The 18,779-nt window shown below is 43.7% G+C and overlaps 1 protein-coding gene across 1 annotated transcript in view; it reads left to right on the forward strand.

The window, feature by feature from the left end:
- The first annotated feature begins 7,495 nt into the window (after positions 1-7,495).
- Positions 7,496-18,779, forward strand: part of HS3ST1 (heparan sulfate-glucosamine 3-sulfotransferase 1) — a 34,156-nt gene continuing 22,872 nt past the window's right edge. Inside the window, exon 1 of the mRNA XM_029590892.1 lies at positions 7,496-7,789. The gene's annotated coding sequence lies outside the window, so the exon portion shown is untranslated. The remainder of the gene's footprint in view (positions 7,790-18,779) is intronic.

Genomic DNA, 18,779 nt, shown 5'->3' on the forward strand with positions numbered 1-18,779 from the left:
TAGATACATCCAAACAATGATTGTATCAACTTACACACCACAAATGTATCTCACTTATTCGGAGGTGTTGACCACCATACAGGGCAAATGTCATTTTGTGTAAAAACACATTCCAAACTATGCCAGTATTTAATCATAGGTTATTGTTATTTTTAGATATTTTTCAATATGCGTAATCCTTCACCAAATGAAAATTTCCCACAGTGATATTTTTAATGTTCATTCAAGAATTCCTTGATGTGTTCTATGTTAAAATTAGAACAAAATTGGCTACTTAGCTTGATTTCCTTGCAGCTCTTCCAATGTTGCAAGATTAGCAGTGGGAAATGTTCATGATGGTCAACACCTCTGAATAAGTGAGATACAATTGTGGTGTGTAAGTTGATACAATCATTGTTTGGATGTTCTCTGACTATCACTTCTTTGATTTAATTTATAGAGCCACGTAGTGTTTGATTGCTTAGATACATTACATACCAGCACTACCACCTTTGGAAAACGTAACTGTTCTCTCACCACCGGATCCAAGGGGTACAGTCCGCCAAAGAATGCCCTCCTTTAAAGTTTCCTTCTGGAGCATTTCATACAAGGGAAATCAGCTCTTAAGCTGCATCCAAGAGGGGAAAGAAACAAGATGTTTGCATAGAGTAACCAAAATAGGATCCAACTTTTGTGCACCCGTAGAGTCACCCCCAGTCACACCAAGCGGCTTCAGATTCTGACAAAACAGACTCTGTAACTCATCACTATGAAAGAAACAGAGCAGAGTTCTATGTGGCTCTAAATCTGAAGGAACTTCCCCCTCAGCCAGAGGAAAGAAACCCAAATCTTCATCAGACTCATCCATATCCACATCTTCCTGCATATCATAAGGTACTCCTGTAATGCGGCGCATGCATGCGCCAACAACTGGGAACCCTGAGAATGAGACCCCGCTTTGGAAGTATCGCCAACTCTGCTGTGCACCCCTGCAGAAATGACTGTAGTCCCTAGAAAATCCCACTCAGGAAAAAGAGGATCGGCCTATACCATCCCTTTAGGCCTCAATCTGACATCCTCGGATCGGACATCCCCTGAAGACATTTCTGTTCTAGGTTCAACTGAAGAAGGGGACGGCCCAGCAGCCAGGTATCGCTGGTATAGACTCACAGAAATCCTTAGCTGTATTGTCCTTATATGGCAAGCAGTACAGATCGCAAGGCGCTTAGACTTAGTTGTCACTGGCGCCTTACGACCTTGCTTTCCTTGTGCACCCATAGACGCATTCAAGTACAATCACAACACACTCATGCTCAAGTTGCTGCCTAGTATGCGCTGAAGTAGGTGCTCTGTACACACTCAAATTTATTTCTATTTATTTATTTATATACCGTCACTCTGTATACAATCGTGGCGGTTCACAGCAAAGTTAAAACAGGTGTTCAGTGTGCGCTCAAGTCAGCAAGCACTCAGGTAGGCGCAAAAGGGTGCTCAGTTAGGCGCTTAGCACATGTGCAAGACAGCATCCAGTACGCACTCATTAGGTGCCCAGTATATGCTCAAATAGGCACCCAGTGGGTGCTCAAGAACATAAGAACATAAGAAATTGCCATGCTGGGTCAGACCAAGGGTCCATCAAGCCTAGCATCCTGTTTCCAACAGAGGCCAACAGAGGCCAAAACCAGGCCACAAGAACCTGGCAATTACCCAAGTTGGCGCTGATCACACGCACATGCTCAGCATGCTTAGGTAGGTGCTTGGTGTGCGTGTTATGATCAAAGTAGTGGACCTTTGGCCCGACGATGACTGATTAGGCCACAGTCGGTAGGCGAGGCCGATCCTCGGAGTTGAAAGTAGGAGTGAAGAAGATCTGGATGCAGGCGCCTCCTGCTGGTCATGTAATCCAGATGCTGGCGCCTCCAGCTGGTCGAGACAACAATAGCAGACGCCTTCAGCGGGTCGAGGAACCAATCCCAAGGATCTCTTAAAGAAGTCCAATCCAGTAGTCGTGAGCCAGAGAGGTCCGCAGCCAGTCCAGGAATCAAGAGCCAGAGATATCCACAGCCAGTCCAGGGGTCGAGAGCCAGAGAAGTCCGCAGCCAGTCCAGGGGTGAGAGCCAGAGAAGACCGCAGCCAGTCCAGGAATCAAGAGCCAGAGAAGGTATAACGCCAAGCCAGGGATCGAGGAACCAGAGGAAACGTCAGCCGGACCAGGAACCAACACGGGAAGACAACCAGGAACAGAACAACGCAGGAGCCAAGAAGTCAAGGCAAGGTCTGGAGGTCCAGACCTTGCTTAAATAGTCCCCAGCCAATAGGAGGACCGCAGGAAGGAACCAGCTCACATCCTGTGAGTGTTCCTTTAAATTTAGGGCCAGAGCCGCCCGCGCGGCCCTAGCAGAAGTCAGGGGGCGGGGCTAAGCCGCGTGGGGAGAAACGCCGCGGCCATATTGAATTAGCAGCGGCTGCTGCCACTGAGGAACCCGACTGATCCGTCTCAGTGCCGGCGGTCCGACCGGCCCCTGGGGATGGCGGTAAGTCCCGGTCGTGGCTTGCCACGGCCGGAATTCATAACAGTGCGCTCTAGTCAGCGCTCAGTATATGCTCAAGTCAGTGCTAAGTCTCAAAAAGGTGCACCGCAAATATGGACCACGAATATATGCTGCTATCTTGTGTGCACAAGTAGGTGTGCATGTGCACGTCTATGTTACACCACCGCGCGGCAATCATGTGCACAAACACATGAAAAAAACCACTACGGCCTACCATATGGCTCGAAGAACCAAGCCTGGGAGTGGGGCCTAGCCAGAAGCTGCTCAACCCGCCACACGTGCGCCACCACTGCACCTCACTAAACTCCACAGAGAAGTGATAAGGAAGAGGAAAAAGACACCAATCATGCAAGCCAAGGGAGGAAGACCCAGTAAGGAAGGAATAGAGGAAATAAAATCTACCTACTCTTGCCTTCTGCTCCTCTTCATTTATTTTTATTTTATATTTTTACCTGAGCTTGGCGGTCCTGGCTCAGAGTACGACTGGTTCTCTGGCTATGGGGGTAGAAGACAAAAGCCTTCACTGTTGAGCCTCTTTCGTCCAGCAACCGCTTCTTCTTCTTTTTTTTTTTTAAGCCTATGCCTGAAAAGGGCTGCCGGACTAAAGGCATTCAACTGAGGGAAAGAACCATTGGTGTCACTCTCAGGCGTACAAGTGGTGCGATAAACTTCTCCTTTTCTTCTTAATCTTCCTACAAGTGATCCCCGGTAAGAAATGCATGTCCAACATCTGCTGAAGACGGATAATACTGGCAGGCTGATGTCGGGGCAGGGCTATATATCTGTGATGTCAGCTTTTACTCATAAAAACATAAGAACATGCCATACTGGGTCAGACCAAGGGTCCATCAAGCCCAGCATCCTGTTTCCAACAGTGGCCAATCCAAGCCATAAGAACCTGGCAAGTACCCAAAAACTAAGCCTATTCCATGTTACCGTTGCTAGTAATAGCAATGACTATTTTCTAAGTCAACTTAATTAATAGCAGGTAATGGATTTCTCCTCCAAGAACTTATCCAATCCTTTTTTAAACACAGCTATACTAACTGCACTAATCACATCCTCTGGCAACAAATTCCAGAGTTTAATTGTGCATTGAGTGAAAAAGAACTTTCTCCGATTAGTTTTAAATGTGCCACATGCTAACTTCATGGAGTGCTCCCTAGTCCTTCTATTATCCGAAAGAGTAAATAACCGATTCACATCTACCCATTCTAGACCTCTCATGATTTTAAACACCTCTATCATATACCCCCTCACCCGTCTCTTCTCCAAGCTGAAAAGTCCTAACCAATTTACAGGTCTATCCAGTAAAGTGCGGCCGCATTTACCCCGCTCCTAACCCGCGTTCTACTCACTTTCCGGCCGTGTAGGCCCTTCCTGCGATCCACAACCCCCTTTAACCTACCCTTACCGCGTCCTAAAATCTCCGGGCAACCTCTTCCGCACGCGGCATGTATATTGCATGCAAACGAGCGAATTAGCTATTCCCTAGCATCCAGTAACCCGCGCCCCGACTATCGCTATTTTACCCTGCCGTTTTGCCGCGCGTTTAACCTGCTAACTTACCGCCTACCCTTATCCCTGCGTTAGAGGCAGGGGTAAGGGTAGGCGGCAAGCTTTCCCCCAGCCCCCACTCACCTGCCCTGGCCGCGACCATGGATGCTTGTCTCCGGGGCAGCCCCAGTCCTCTCCCCTCCTCCCGAAGCAAAAAAAAAGCGAAAAAAAAAATTGCAAGACAGAGAGGGGAGAGGACGGGCAATCCGACGCTCGGCGATTTATTTTTGCAGCTCCCCTCTGGACATCGTGGCTTCCCCGTGCCAGTCCCCTCTCCCCTCCTCCCGAAGCAGGGTGCGAAAAGCAGCCTTGCTCCGGGAGGAGGGAAGAAGGGACGGGCAGTGTAAAGCGACGAAGCGGCGAAGCAACTTACTTTTTGCACCCTCCTCCGGACATCGGACGACCTCTCCTGCCTCCAGCTGCTCGCGAAGATGGACGCCTGCACGCCCGCTGAAGACGTGACGTCACGACGTTTGGCGTCACGGCAAGTGACGTCACGTCTTCAGCGGCCGTGCAGGCGTCCATCTTCGCGAGCAGCTGGAGGCAGGAGAGGTCGTCCGATGTCCGGAGAGGCTGCAAAAAGTAAGTCGCTTCGTCGCTTTACACTTTAAAGATGGCAGCGGCCATCTTTACGACGGCGGTGGCCATCTTTAAAGATGGCGGCGGCCATCCAGTGCTCCTACCATGTGACAGGGGCCGGCCAATGGCACGGATACCCTGTCACATGGTAAGGGCAAAGGGCCATCGGCGCCATCTTTATGAGTGGCAGCCGACGGCCCGAGAACGGGAGATCGCTCCCGGGACCACCACTAGACCACCAGATAATTTTAAAATGTTTTGGGGGGATCGGGAGGGTGGGGGAAGCTAAGGGGTCATTTTTAAAGGGTCGGGTGGGTTTTTTTTTTATTGGGCCATCGGCGCCATTTTTGAGTGGCAGCCAAAATGGCGCCGATGGAGCGAGAGCGGGAGATCGGTCCCCGCGCCCCCACTGGACCACCAGGTTCTCGTAAAATTTTGGGGGGTTTCGGGAGGGTGGGGGAAGGTAAGGGATTAGTTTTATATGGTCGGGGTAGGTTTAGGGGTTGTTTTGGTGTGCCGGTTTTCTTCGCCCTCCCCCGATTTATGATTTTTCACGATAAATCGGGGGAATTTCTATTGTATCGCGACTCTTAACGATTTAAAAAATATCTGACGATTTTTTTAAATCATCAAAAAACGATTCACATCCCTAATAAAGTGCACTCAGCAGCAGTTTTACCTGCAATTGTGTACAAACTTCACTCCTGATGCAGCAAATAGTTTTGTGCACAATCAGGCTGATGCAATATCAACACATGTTAAATGGGCGCTCATGACTGAGTGCCTGCTCTCGTAACATGGCCCATCCGCCTCTCCTGGGTGTCCAATTTAATATTTAAATGGGCTGCCAAGGTAGAAAGGAGGCGCTAGGGAAAATTTTGCATCCCTAGTGCCTTGTTGGCATCAGGCACCCAGGAGAGGTGACTGACCTAACCTGTGCACAGCCACAGGTTAGGAAAATGGACACTCATTAATTGAGCATCCGTTTCCCTAACCTGATGGCTAGCCACATTTTTATTTTCTCTGTTCTCCTTTTTTAGGTTCCTCCGACTTAACATCACCACAATATTAAGTTGGAGGAACTACAGAAAAGCTGTATTTCCTGCTTACATGTGATGAGCGCTATTAGCTTTGTGATTGTTTGTCAAAAATGCACGTCCAAGCACCAGTAAAGTCATGTGCTCAGTCGAGCTCACTGAATTGCATCCGCCTGAATATTTATACAGGTTAGTGCCCTCCCCATGCTAATGAAAACATTAGCTTTTACCTTCCATGCAAAGAGGTACCTAGGCTTAACTCTAACTGAACATTTTACTCTTGGTCAGCAGTGGAGTAAAGTTTCTGGCCCCATGGGGCTGATCCAGAGTTGTTGTGCTGGAGAACTGAGCTCTGGATTTCCGCACTCAAAAGATGCTTCATATGCATAAATCTTCTTCTCCCTTAAAATATTTTTAAAGGTGCCCCCACTGCTGAGCTTCCTCCATTTTAGTCTGTGAATAATTATTCATCAGGGCAATGAAATGCTGTCAACTTTGTCAGAGAACGGCTGACGAGTTGGGGGAGGTAGCAAGAGTGACACTACACTGCTGCCACCCTAACAGAAAGAAACCAGGAAGGGGTTTCCATTTTAGGGGTTGTAACTTGCTTAGGACATTCCTCTGCTATCAAGTGGTGAAGTAAGGCACAGGTTAATTTGTCCCAATGATTCCTGCTTCCTGAACTTCGGTACGGCTTCTGCAGTCACTTTGAGCTGACTCCAACTGATGGGTAACCGCTCAGGCAGGGGTGGAGAAGGCGGAGGACAAAGAAGGGCAGTCACAATCCAAGTCACTGTCTGGCCAGTGTGGGAGATCACAGATCAGGAACCCGGGTTTTACATCCGGTCCCGTCCCCCCCGAATTAAAATGTGCGTCCAGCCTATGCAAAAGACTAAGCGCACGCACATTTTAATTTTGTTGGACCACTCCTGACATTCGCCTAACATTAGTCTAGTGCGTCGGGAACTTTTTTACCAGGTGTGTTAAGAAATTGTGTACTAAATTTCAATACATCGGCCCCTTAAGCACTAATCTGAAAGTCCCCAAAATATTTAAAAATGGGAGATTATAGGATGCATGGTGCCCCTGTTTTCCGTGCTTTAAATCCAAATGTCGTATATTATTTGTATTGCTTCGGAAAAATAATTGAATAAGAAATCTTGCATTATTCAACAACCACAAATAATAAAAGTCTTATTTGAACTGCCTTACATCGTTTGCTTCTTAAATCTATTGTCTGTGTGCAAATGGAAGCCAAGTACAAGTAACGTTTGTCAAGTTTGGAAAAGCTGAAGAACTTCTGGCAGAGCTATTGTTTTTTTTAATAACTACGAAAAAAAACGCCACATGCAACCTTTCACCTTTTAAAACATCTTTAGATTCCTTCTCATTCTACCCCAGACTGTGAAGGATTCACGAGTTTCCTTAACAAAATCCCGTGTCTACCCAACCCAGCAGACGTGGGCGAATATGCAAAAACGGGAAAGCAAGCGCAGGAAGCAAAATGCAAATTGGATTTGAAATATGTATAAAATCAGAAGTCTGTGCGTCATCCCCGTCTTGTCAGGTGTGCACGCTTTCGTTTGGACAACGCGCAAAGAAAAGCAAAGGTTTCAGTGGGAAGCGAAGTGCTCCTCGGGACCGAGAGCTGAACTTATGAACTCTTCCTTCCGCCCCCCCCCATTGGAACGCGCCACGAGCTAAAACAGAGACGGAGACTCAGCCTCGTGCGCTCAGCCGAGCGCCGCACGAAACACCCTGCCGGCGCGAGGGCCAGCACAGTGACCGCCGCTAAACTCTCGCTCAATCAGCGGGCAGGGGCGGGGCCGGCTGTGATGACGCACGCTCCCGAGAGCCCTCAATAGGCGGGCGAGAGAGTGGCGGTGTTGTGGTTGGCTGCTGCTGCTTTAGGAGCTCGGGCACCTGCGAGAGGAGGCGGGAGAGCAGGCTGGGGCAAGGGAGCAGCAGCGCCGTTGCTGCTGGTGGTCGTCGCTCGCTGTCACTGCGGAGGAGGGGACGGATCCTCCACCTCCCTCTCCGCTCATGGACTTGATAGGGAGAGGCCCCGGGAGGCTGGCGCCGGAGGTGAGTGAACGACAGGGACACCCGGAAAGGTGTCACATGAGGTCCAGGAGCTTCCTTCACCCCCCCGCCTCAGTCTGGCTGGAGTATGTTGGTTAGAGGGCATGGTACTTGGCACTTGTCATCCGTGGAATTTACTGTGCCCCCCCCCCCCCCTCTATTTCCCCATATACAAAAATATCTAGAGCCGCCGCTGCCCGTGGGGTATTTCTTCACCTGCGTCTCGAGCCAAGGCGAGCAGGGATTCAACTCTGCATTTTTTTTTCTTTTTGAGATCTCATACTTTCTTTGACTCTGAAAGTGAAAATTGTCATTTTTTTTCTTTCACTTTCTTCGATTTACAGTTTCTCTTACATCCAGTTTTTAATTTAATTGTTTTATATACCATCAATCTGGAACAATCTCGACGGTGTAACTTAGTTTAATGAGGGGTTTAAGTCGTCTCCTGGCCCTCTTCTTTCCTAGATCGCCCCCCCCCCCCCGCCCCCGCCTCCACCTTTCTTGTCATTGTTGGCAGGTATAACATTTGTCGGCTCTCCCCGTCTGTATGCCTCGATCTCTCACTGTACTCCCTCAGTGCAAGTGCACTAGATTTCTAGTTCGCTCTCGTTCCCTCTCTCATGTTTCCTTGCTTTTTTTTTTTAATCAGTTTGAAACCTCTGACGGGAACGGTTGCGGGTGGCACGGCACCAGGTGTTTTCCCTGACCTGCCTTATCCTTTTAAGTACCTTTTTTTTTTTTTTTTCCATTTTCCTATGTAATGATAATGAGTAACTGGCATAGCAATGTACATGTCACCGGTAACAGCCCATTACAGGGTGGTATTATATACCAATCTGTTCTGGCAGGCTGATGATAAATGGCAGCAATATTAAAACTCCTCTCGACCACACTCTACTCCCTTCCATGACTCTGCTTGTTTTATGTGTATGCAAATGTCCAGTATTCACTTCATATATTGCATTTGAGATGGCAATAGTGACATTTAAACTAAACAAACTATTCACTTAGGGACGATATAAATGAACCAGAAAGTAACAAGGATGAGACCTTTTTTGTAGATTTGCAGTGGTAGGTATCGCAGAGATGTCCTTTCTTTGCAATATAGGTTGGAGTATTTAATTAGTGCTATCTACATTTCATTTAAAAATAATATAACAATCTTCAGTTATGTCTTTTTTTTTTTTTTTTTTTTTTTTTTTTAAATTCCAAAATTCAAGTCAGGTGGCACAAGAAACATGGCTCGGAATGAGGCAGCTTTTTTTTATTTTGTTATGCTTCCTCTTTTGAAAAACATGGGGTAACTTGCATTTAGAACCCCAGACAGCGCTGATCTGATTCCATCAAATCTTTGAGAAAGTATTGGCATAAAAAGCAAAGAGTGGCAGTTACAACTCTTTTATGGCATGGCAATGGTACTATTTTGAAAGGTTGGGTGAGGGACATGCCAGAAAGGGGAGCAGACATCTGGTTCTCTGTGGGAATTTGTGTGCATGTACTCAAAGTAGGCAGATTGCTCCTGGGTAGACTGGATAGGCCATAGTGGTCTTTATCTGTTGTCATCTCCTACGTTACCTATTACATTTTACAATTTCTGTTCCTTGTTTTTTACTTTTGCTCCTGAATATGAAGAAGCATAACTGATTTGTGTATCAAAGAAGTGAAAGATACTGTGCTGAGGACCAAATTTTTCAAACTATCTGAAAGTGCTATTTGCTAGTTAAAAATCTGCTTTCCTTCTTAATTTATTTTGAAAGTTGTTTCCTCCTTGGATTTATATATTTTATTTTCAGATGTACTGACACTCTCTCCCAAATAGGCTGCAAGATGGTTTGCATGAAAAACATAAATACAGCTAAGACAAATCACAAATATAAAATAACCAGATGATCTGCTCACGCACTGCAGTGAGTGACCACTACCTCTAATACTACTATATTTCTTGTTCATATCTGTGATGGTCCAGCAGCTGTATTTTGTAGTACAGTGATTTATATATTCATGAAACCTTTCGTTGACATTTCTTAAGCTCATTGGGAATAACCACACCTAAACTACCCCCCCCCCACCTCCAAAAAAAGAATCAAGCACTTTCATTCAGAAACAGTATTCTAGATTGCTGTGAGCACAGGAGACGTGCTGTATTTGTGGAAAGCAGAAGAAAGTTTGCAAACTGGCATGAAAATTCTGTGGATGAAACAGCAATTCCAAAAATTGAAAAACTTCCAATTATAGACTTTATATCTCTCTCTTTTTTTTTCCCTTCAGTTTCTATCTTTTAAAACAATTAACAAATGGCATAACTGATAGTGAGCTTCACCACTGATCATTTCTCTTGACCACATTTAGATGCCTCTTCTTTCTGAAAGGAGGCTTGAGGCTGAAAAAATTTAGCAAATCTCTGGTTATCACAGGAACAGTAGTAATTATATAACTGTACAGGAAGATCCCATGTTATAGTTCCTCTAGAATGCAAGAACGCCTCCTTTCTGGAAGATATGGTGTAGCGTTGATCTGAGGCAACTTCTATATGAATATAGTGCAGTTAAAAAGTTCTGATTATTAGAGAATTAAAATTTATAGAAATGTATACCGGTAATTGTGTTGTACTAGTTCACATAAAAGATTGCACTGCAAGCATTGCCTCACATTGTACTTGCTAATAAGCATGTGACCTGACTGTTTTAACAGTGGTGGCTTATTTTTTTATATATATATTAAACTTAGTGAATTGATGATTGCATCTGATGCCAGTTCACATTTTGGAAAGTAGTTACATGGTTAAATATAGCACAGGATATTAACTTGTGAATTAAAGTGCTTTGAAAGGTTGTATTTTTGTGAGTCACAAGTGATTTTGTTAAGGAAGCAGGCGTGGTACTTGATCAGAGGTACACTTAACATGTCTCAATAAGTTATTATTATTTGTAGATGGCAAGACAGCATAGTTGTAGGAAGAAGCACTGTTGCCAGCCAAGTTTCCAAATAGTGATGGGCTAACTCAAAAATTATGTAGTGATTCCTGGAGGTCTGCCTGCCTCGTTTTTCACCATTTTATGCATTGTCCGAAATGCCATTTTTTCACATTGGACACAATACAAACTGAATGAATAAATAAATACAAATGAGAGAAAAAATTTGGGCTTGCAGTATAACTGGCTTTGAGTGAGGTCAAGAATTAGCAGTGGGGAGAGATGGGTAAACTGGAGAGTACACTTTGCAACTGAGATAATAGGTCGAGAGTTAGCAGTATAGAGAGGAAAAGCCAAGAGGAGAAAGGAAGTTGGACTGGAATTAGGTGTCAAATAAGGTGGCCACTAATGGAAGAGGTCAGCTGGGAATGATTCAGGAAACCGAGATTTTAGGGAGCGATGAAGCTAGGCTGTTTAAATATCATTCAGTTGGCGTGTTTTAAAGTCTAGCTTCATGGTGGCTGAAGACATTTCTGTTCATAGCTTGAAATCGTATTTGACGCCTGTTTCTAGATGCATTAGGAATGCAAATTGAGGAATATGCTATTTTCCTGTATTCTTTTCCTGTTGGCTGATATTCAAACTTACTCTATTGTTATATTCATTCGTGAAAGATGATTCACAGAAATTACAATCCTATAGGGAATGAAGACATATTTACAGCATTTATTTGCCATTGCATCCCTTCTCCGCTTTTCTTTAGAAGATAAAGTGAACTGAAAACATGAATATTAAAAAAAAAAAAAAGTTAATTGTCCATGTGGGATTTGTTTCGTTGTGTGACTGAAAAATGGAGGTGTGGAACAATCAGTCCAAAGGCATTCTGGAGGACTCTAGGGGGAGAGGAGAGGATGGAAACCACCACAGAGCACTGCACTCCTCAAATCATGGGTGTTTTGGTAATTTGCAAGCAAACCTCTTGCAAAACTGAAGCGAATGACATAAAGGGATGTTCTGGGTGACTTTTAGGCCCTCTTCTATCTGATTATTTCAAGGTGAAGAGCTGTCATGCAGGGGCAAGAAGACATGAACAGTATAACCTTTTACAAATGATTGTACTGGGCACACAGCCAAAGGATCATAGTTGGGTAAAAAAGCAAATGATGCAGCATAAAGTCAAGAGCTCACTGTATCTGCTTGCTATGACAAACCCATGAGGTGCTCTAACAGCATTTTGTGATCGGCACAATAAATGGTATCCTTCTCAAGCCTTTTTGATGTTTTGAGGGGTTTTTTTGTGTGTGCATGTGGGGTTGGGATTGCCATAGGATGACAAACATATTAATTAAAAATTGAATGCCATTGAGGGGTTTGTTTTTTTTTTTAACAAGCCCCAAGAGGAAATAAAATATTTCATAGAATTTTAGAAATCCTTAGCAAACAGAGGTGCTTGATCATTCTTTTCATGTGGAAATGATCAAAGCTGTGCCATCAAGGAAGTAGAAAAACAGGTTTGAATAAATAATAAAATACAATGAAAACGTTTGTTTTCTGATATTCATGAGTCATTATTCAATCAGAATGTTCAGTTATTATTCATCAAGAATGCTATTGATAAAAGATTTGTTTGTGTTTGATAAGACACCTTTTCATTAAAGATTTTTTTTTAAGGGTTTTTTTTTTTGTATAGTCACAGAGGTTAAGTTAAACTATGTCCATGTTGCATATCTCCTGTATTGAAAGTTTTTTTTTTTTCTGATGAGTAATTGAATACATTGACTCTTTTTTTTTTTTTTTTTTTTTTTTTTTCCGGCACACACTGGCATTTCTTGCAGGCAGTACAGGTGTACTGAATGAAGACATTTCTTGATGGTTGTTACACCTAGACATTGACTGTGAGGTTCCAGCACTGACTCCTGGATCTCAAGCACAGATGAACTAATAGAGGGGACTCTGTTTTAATATTTAGATATCTTAGTAGGTCTGGAGATCTGGCTACTACATTTGTCATTAGTAAGCAATGGTCTCGGCTGACCTGAATGTTTTGACTGTAGTAATTCATTGTTTATGGCAAATGTCTGACTTCTTGGCTCCTTGGATGCAACAAGTCTGCACGAGTGCAGTCAATAGCCTTCATTTCTTTAGAGAACCAAGCTCAGCTCAAATAAACCTCTTTGCACCTTCCTCTGCTACTGCTCAGCACAGAGATATTGGCAATAGTTAGGCACATAGAAAAGCCCGGCCTCCAGAAAAAATTTGACTTCTGGAGAAAGCGTGGCCTGACTGATGTCAGTGATATATCTTCCTGCCTTGTGAAGGAGCCAGCATTTAGATAATGCAGAGCGGTCATCATTTTTACCTCTCTGGACAACCTGAGATGGGGACCTATTGTGGCGGGGGGGTGTCCTGGTGTCCATGCAATTGATCACGAAACTGAGATGTGAGCTTTGAGCCTGAATCTACTGATGCATGCTGTCAGTGCTGGATCTGCATGGGACCAATTTTTTTTTTTTAAAGGAAACTATCTTCTACAGCATGCTTAAGAACATGCATCTTTTTGAGCTACTAAGGTGTACTTCAAATGTACATATCTATCTTTGAGAACAAGTGGAAAGAAAAGCATCTCCATCTCTATACCTTTTTGAATATTTTGCTGTTTCTTGTGAAACAAGAGTGGAGGATTTTGTTCTGCTGTGCCAAGAGACCACCCCCTTCTTCCAGCCTGTCCTTCCAGACCAGCACTGGCATATGTGCTCTGAGAATTGCACTACTGTCTCGAGAAACAACGCAGAACATCTCTTCCACTGGAATATGAACAAGTAAATGGAAAGAGAATGGCACAACCTGGCTTCAACATTTCACTTGGAAAGTAAAGTTAAGAGCATATATATAATATTCTTTCTGTAGAAATAATGAACTGTGTGGCCAAAAAAGGTGTCTGGCTGTACGTGCTCCTGCTCTGAGAAGGAGCTGAATCTATTTTTTGGAAGAGGGAAATAGCCATGGAACTTGCTGGAAGTGTAAACCATTGTGTGGTGGGTCTGGAGGCAGGGCAGAGCTTGGTAATAGAAAGTACAAGACGGTGGCTGCCTTTGGTGTATGTGTGTGTGTTTGCAGAATATATTTATTTGCCTCCGTCAAAGCATCACAAATAATGGCTGGATAACCCCTTTCATGACAGATATTTGGGGGGGGGAAACCTCAGTATTAGAGTGCTGTTCACCAAATCTCCAAGGCTGAATTGACCCTAATATGAGTTTTAAATGTGCTGGGTCTCCCTTTTCCATCATTGAGGAGATCTCTTGAGAGGATTCTGGGTGGGAGAGACTACTGGGCCTTTACTTAGCACAGTTGGCCTGATATAGGCAGAGTAGGCAAATTACAATTGATCTTGTGCAGCATCCTGAATAGCCACTAGATGCAACGAGAGTGGTAAAATTACACAATGTATCTATTTTGTATGGAGAAAAATGTGTAAAGAGTACCTAAGGGACCCTAATGGGATAGGATTTCATTTAAGAAGGTTGAGAAGAAGTCCCTGTAGAAGGTGTTCCTCCAGTATAAAATGCTGAGTTTAGGATTTGGTGGGAGGAGTTGGAAGAAACCCATCTATGGGATAGGTTTAGTGTGGCCTTTCTTCTGAGAAGGCCTTGCAGAGGCTTCTTGCCTCCTCAATATGGAGTGGGAGTGAGCATAGATTTTGCAAGCATTTCTCCTAACCTAGGGGAAGGTGCATAGAACTGTTGAAAAGATAGTATGTTTAACCTTCTCTGATTTTGCAACTACTGCACCTAGCTGTGTAAGCCTGTGTACTGTGATTTAATCAGTGAATTTCACTCATTACATACTCTGATTGCTGGTATCACCAAAGATAAGTTTTGTTTGTTGGAGTGTTATCCTTGGCGTCCCTATTTCATTTTCTTTTGTGAGTGGTTGGGGGAGTTGTTATGGTTAATGGTGTTTGGGTGGATCCTTGGACACTGTGGCAGCTGACCATGCCCACAGGGGGCAGTCCCGTGAGGGACCACAGTGTCAGGCTAGACTCTGGACAGACAAACACAGATTTGAATCTTTTTTTATTAGACAGTTTAAGTGACCACCAGAGGTGGCAGTAGTGAGTAGTGGTTGTAGAGCCCGGCTGGGCGCGTCTCACACAACTCTGGAACAGTGAATCCTCTGCAAGGCAGTGCTGTAGTGGAAAGAGACTGAGAGTTATGAGCACACAATGTAGAAATAGGAGAAGCTCCGAGACAGGGAGAGCAGGCCCTCAAGGAGCAAGTACCTGATCCCTTAGAGCAGAGAGACTCAATAGCGTTGTACTCAGCAGTAGCAGAGATCCAACTAGATGAGAGGTCTGGCACCGGAGCAGAGAGCAGGCCCTCGAGGAGCGCGTACCTGATTCCAGTGAAGCAGTACTGTGGAGAGAGATGGTATCTGTACTCACTGATGGAAGAACTAACTTACAGTTACCAAGTAGAAGGGTAGAGGTTGCAGGCAGCGAGTACTGGTTTCCTGATAGCACCTGAAAGAAGCAGAGAGGCCCCCCCGAGGAGCGGGTACCCCGTTAGAGACCCCGAAGGGTAGTAAGAGTTCCAGATAGCGCTGGAGTGGCAGAGTAGCTTAGGAACAGAGAGCGAATCCCATCCGTACGAATCCTGTTGCTAACTCAACAAGCTAGCAAATACTGAAGGTAGATGTACCCGGAAGACGTGATGTCAGAACAGGGGGATGCCCCTGAGGTTCACGCCAACGTGGAGTTAAAGATGAGGGCGGCGTGTGCGTGCGCACCCTAGAGGTACCTTGAAGGAAAATGGCGGGAGGCAGCACCAAAGCCAGTCCAGGGATGCTGGAGAGAAAGGCAAGCAGATGCTGCGGCGGCCATCAGTCCAAGGTGAGCGGGAGGAGCTGAGAGTAGAGAGAGGTAGGCGGGGCGAAGCTGTCGAAGACTGGATGCAACAACAGTGAAGTTATGAGTCATAGAGGACATTCTCCAAGGGTAAAATCCTTATCCAGCTCAGGATATACACACCTTTGCCTCTGGGCCTGGGTCTACTACACCATCTGCTCGATCCAATTCTTCTTGAACTCTACCAAGAGACTGGTATTCGACTCACTCAGTTGCCAGACTCTGGGCGATTACATCCATTTGATTTTCTACCTGTATATGGAGATGGAAAGGTTATTCGAGATCTGTACACTGGGGAAAAAAAAATCCTTGTTTGGGACAACTTTATGGTGCAGTGTTCTGTTTTTCACAGACTTGGGTGATCACAGCCCATGACATTCTTGGTGGGATGCTACAGTGGTCTGCTGTTGCTTTCTGCAAACCACACTGCTCAGTCTTCCTGGTGATCTTCCATCCATGGACACAACTTGACCCCCTCCTCTACCCATTTTTATGGAAGTGAAAATACATCCATTATTAGGATGCTACCGTGGTTGGTACTGGACATTTGGTAAACTTGTTTGGATTATATTTTAATCCCAGTAACACAAAGTTGCAGTTCAATTCACTCTATCTTAGATTATTTAAGTCAAGGAAATTCTAACCCAATGTGCCTTTGATTTAAATCTGAACCTCTGTGACTCAATTTATCAAAATTTGAGCCAGTTAGGACCACCACTTTTTTTTTTTAATGATAGAAAACTAGCAATTGGAATCAGAAGTGTTATGTATTAATGTGGGCAGTTAGGTTACTCTACTCTTTGGGGGTTATTTTCTAACATGAAGTTTGTGAAACACAATCACATCTTAAGACTTTGAGGTATTAAAGAACTGTCAGTGATTTGTGCCTTTTTGAAAACTGTTCCAAAAGGCATACAAACATGTTGGCTGATTTCAATAAAGATTGTTTGAATGTAGTCTTTGCTTCAGGTCTAAAGATAACTGTGACATTTTGCTTCAAGAGCACTGATGGAATTGTGAAAATAATTTATGCAAAAATTGAGACGGAGACGAGTGTTTTTTGTATTTGGTTGTACAGAATCCTACAATTATATCTATGGGTTATCAGTAGTTCAGTGCCATCCCTTTTGAAACCAAATATATGCAGCATGACAGTATATTGCCGTCAGAGATTTGACATTTTCCAGTGACATCTGTGGCACAGTTCATGAATATTTGCAAATTAATGTAAATATTTGCAGGATGCCATGGATTGCCAGCAGATTTAAAGAGTTGGCACTGTGGCTGAAGCTGATTCAGAAGTTTCAGCAAGGGTCTTAGAACAAAATCTTTGAAAAACATTTTTTTTTTAGCTATTGAAATATTATCTTAATCTTGAGTATCATTCAGCAAAAGACATGATTGCGGCTATTTCCTTTTGAAGAGTACTCCATCCTGAGAACCAGTTGCAAAGCAGGCGATGGAAACCAGTTTAATGTGCATGTCAACCTCATTAGAAAACCTGCATAGTATCTGAGATGTGGAAAACTGTTATTTACAGTTTTGTTTTCTTTTTTTAAATAGCCATCTAGAAAAAGGCAATACCAACTGTTAGCAAGTGATGAGCAGTGACAACCATTCCCACATTATATAACAGAATTAGGGAAAAGCTACCTTGTTAAGTGAACTCTTCAGGGAATTAGTTATTTGAGCCAGAGTTCATATGAGAACAAGTGCTGAGCAATGTGCGCAAAGGGCATCTTGGCATTGAAAGAAATCTAGAGGGTGCAAGACCACATTTTCTGCAAGTCTGAATATAGATAGCAAGAGAATTGTAACAAATGCAGAATGATTTGTCAAAAACTGAACTAGTGTTAACTTCTAGTAGCATCACTCAAGTGGTAAAGTGAGTACTAGTGTGCTAATTAGTAAAAATCTGTGCGTGTATTATGTATACTTATTCTGATGTGAGCTGTGTACACAAAAGGGAATGGACTGCATTGGAAGGAGGAGTGTGATTGGATCCCTCTTTCTTCTCCCTCATTCTTGATCATCCATCCCCCCCTTTCCTCTGCCCCTTCTTCCAGATCCCTTTTCCAGATCCCCTCTCCTAAATATATTCTCTGTCCACCCTCATCCCTAGCACTGATCACTAAGATCCTTCTACCCCAGCAAAAAAAAATAAAAAAATTATCTAAATACACAAAAAAACTCTCTGTTTTTTTTATAAAGTAAAATCTAAACGTATTGTATTTTATACATTCATTTTATGGACCATAGCATAACAGAAGGCTGCATGCAATTTTACAAATTAAGCAAATGTACAAAATATGTAAATTTGTGCAAATGTGCCATATAATTGCTGCAGAATTTCAGAAACTTTGATGCTATATTTTCTACCTCTTGCCACACAATCTGTGCTTGAGCTGCTGTAAAACTGGAGGCTGTGAGTGTGGTGTACAAGACTGTAAAATCCGGATACCCAAATTAAAATAGCCACCCGCTAATATCTGCCACCAGTTAAATATAGGGAGTAGATATTCTCCAGGTTATACAGTCTTTTCGATTCTGATATATTTTGTTCAGAATTGTGCGTTCTGAATTTCCTTAATGCTCTGGATGATTTAAATGAAAAAAAGAGAGCAATGAGAAACAATTTGATCCTGTAATAGTCTGCATGAATTCAAGGAGTTGATTTTTAAGAATCGGCCTTTAGATTAACTTGAGAGACCTTTATTCCGTAAAACTTTTAGTGCATACAAATGGATAAATATCTGAACCATAATATCTATCTTCAAGCTACAAAAAAAAATTGCTGGTTGAAGGATATTTGACTGTGGCACAGTTTTTGCAGACAAAACATGCATTCTAGAAAATTTTAATTTTCATTTATGACTTTTATATGGTGCCATTCCCAGGGGCACCTTACAATAAGTATATGGTAGAAATAAGTAGTACCAAAGTCACTGAAAATGAATGTACAGATGACCCTGTGACATGGAGATTAACAGAAAACAATCAGCCCTAAGCCCAAACTGACTAGGGCTAGGCCAAACAGTGGGGAAACAAACCCCCAGAGAAAAAGGACTATGAATAGGTGATTCAACAAGCTTGAGGCAGGAAAGTGCAAAGCTGCTGCCAGTTGTAAGTGAGGTTTAAATCAGAAGGGACTGCCACAGGATGGAATTCTTCATTC

This window comes from Rhinatrema bivittatum, chromosome 1, assembly GCF_901001135.1.
Source record: "Rhinatrema bivittatum chromosome 1, aRhiBiv1.1, whole genome shotgun sequence".
Taxonomy (NCBI): Eukaryota; Metazoa; Chordata; class Amphibia; order Gymnophiona; family Rhinatrematidae; genus Rhinatrema; species Rhinatrema bivittatum.